We start from the raw sequence: 1980 nt of genomic DNA, 5'->3' as shown, positions 1-1980 counted from the left end.
GCAGCGCCTGTGCCCAGCAGCTCTTCTGCCTGCACCCCAGCTCGCTGGGCACCTTCACTTGCCATACACACGCAGTTAACCTCAATTAATCCTCCTCTGCCCTTCCCCCATCTAAGAATGGCAGGAAATCAGTTTAGGATTGATCGAAAAGATCAGACTTTCTCCGGGACAAATTTAAGTCCTGATGGCTATTTGAGAATTGGTTGGTGTTCACAACCCCTCTCCTGCTGCTCTCTGGACATACCCCAGGCACACAACACAACACAACACAACACAACACAACACAACATAACACAACACAGACAATTATCATACCTGGCAAGAGATATACAATGATCAAGAAGGTGGTCTTTTTGGGGCGAGGCTCACCCATTGCACTCTGGATATGCTGACCCCTGTGATTTCCTCAACTGTGGGAAACAACTGCAAAATTTGTGGTAGTGGGGGACTGCATTCATGCTCTCCCCTAAAAAGCCCCAGCACAATTAGCTATAGAGAAAACACCACACAGTGGGCACAAAGACAGAGAGACACAGAGTACTTTCCCAACACAAAGACAAACACACAAGCAGAAGACAGGTATAGATCAGCAGAGAAAACTAACCCCTAAGTCTGGAATTTCCTGGTTTCCAAGTGGGCCTCTTTTGGTTTTTGAGCTGGGTCTTTAGCTACAGGGAATTGGGAATCTCCCAAATTCCCTGGCTGACAACTCTCCAGCTCATTTGCAGGTCTTCCCCCCCTCCCCCCCCCCCCCCCCGCACTATAAATAAGGCCTTATAGAGCTGATCCAAGAATTCCCATCAAGGGCTTTCCTGGTTTTGTTCAAGCTTTTCTCCCTATTTTCCCATTGTCCTCCAGTCTCTGTATGTCAGGATCCCGGATGAGCCCCCCAGATGTTAGCTCCAGACTTCGGGTCCAAACCACAAAAACACAAAAAGCAAAGGAGTTTATTCCAGCATGTTGAGGCACCATCTCTCACAGGCAATAACACTTAAGAGAAATTAACAAGCTATTTTTATTTTTATTATTTTTTTGTTTGGTTTTGGGCCTCACCCAGTGACGCTCAGGAGTTACTCCTGGCTATGCGTTCAGAAACCATTCCTGGCTTGTGGACCATATGGGATGGTGAGGGATCGAGCCATGGTCTGTCCTAGGTTAGCTTGTAAAAGGCAAATGCTCTACTGCTTGTGCCACTGCTCCCAACAAGCTATTTTTATAGGGTTGTGGGGGCTTCAAGCTATGGGTAGTTCTTAGTACATGTTAGTATAGTTTAGTATAAGTTCTTATAGTTCATTTTGTATCAGCTTGGTTTCAACTGGTTGGCTAAAGCGTAGAGGAGGGACTCGAGTATCCAGTGGGTACCCACCGACTTTGGGATGCAATTAGGTACAGTTTATCACCAGCAAGTTCCCGGGTGTTGCTAGATATCTTGAACTCTTTAGGTTATCAAATTTTCCTTTAGAGGGCCCAGAGAGATAGCACAGCGGTGTTTGCCTTGCAAGCAGCCAATCTAGGACCAAAGGTGGCTGGTTCAAATCCCGGTGTCCCATATGGTCCCCCGTGCCTGCCAGGAGCTATTTCTGAGCAGAAAGCCAGGAGTAACTCCTGAGCAATGCCGGGTGTGCCCCCCCCCCCAAAAAAAATTGTCCTTTAGAAGTTCCTGGAACTGGCTGCCCTTCTTGGCCTAGCCCCTGGGGCCTAGTCCTTGTCCTTTGTAGCTTTAAGCCTGTCATGGCTCATCTGTGGTCATGTCAATAGCAAAGCAAAGTTACAGAAGTGGAACAAGCAGATAATTCTAAACCAAACTTAATTCTAAACTTATATTCTAACACCAAGTCTGCTTCCTGGCCCCTCCAGGGAACTGAAACACAGAATTGCAAGGAACGTAGCCCATTGCAGTCAACATGGCTCTGGTATGTTGTGGATTAAAACAATCACTGCAGTTCCAAACCAGTTGGGATCAAAGATGTGGAGGCCTTT

The 1980-nt window shown here is 47.0% G+C and overlaps 1 non-coding gene across 1 annotated transcript; it reads left to right on the top strand.

Annotated features, from left to right (window-relative positions):
• Positions 1 to 307: 307 nt before the first annotated feature.
• Positions 308 to 469, top strand: LOC126010285 (U1 spliceosomal RNA). Its single transcript, XR_007496377.1, has one exon. It is a non-coding gene; the product is annotated as a U1 spliceosomal RNA (small nuclear RNA).
• Positions 470 to 1980: the final 1511 nt, after the last annotated feature.

The sequence above is a fragment of the Suncus etruscus genome, chromosome 5, assembly GCF_024139225.1.
Source record: "Suncus etruscus isolate mSunEtr1 chromosome 5, mSunEtr1.pri.cur, whole genome shotgun sequence".
Taxonomy (NCBI): domain Eukaryota; kingdom Metazoa; phylum Chordata; class Mammalia; order Eulipotyphla; family Soricidae; genus Suncus; species Suncus etruscus.
Note: the sequence above shows the minus strand (reverse complement) of the source record. Positions and strands in the feature narration are given on the sequence as shown.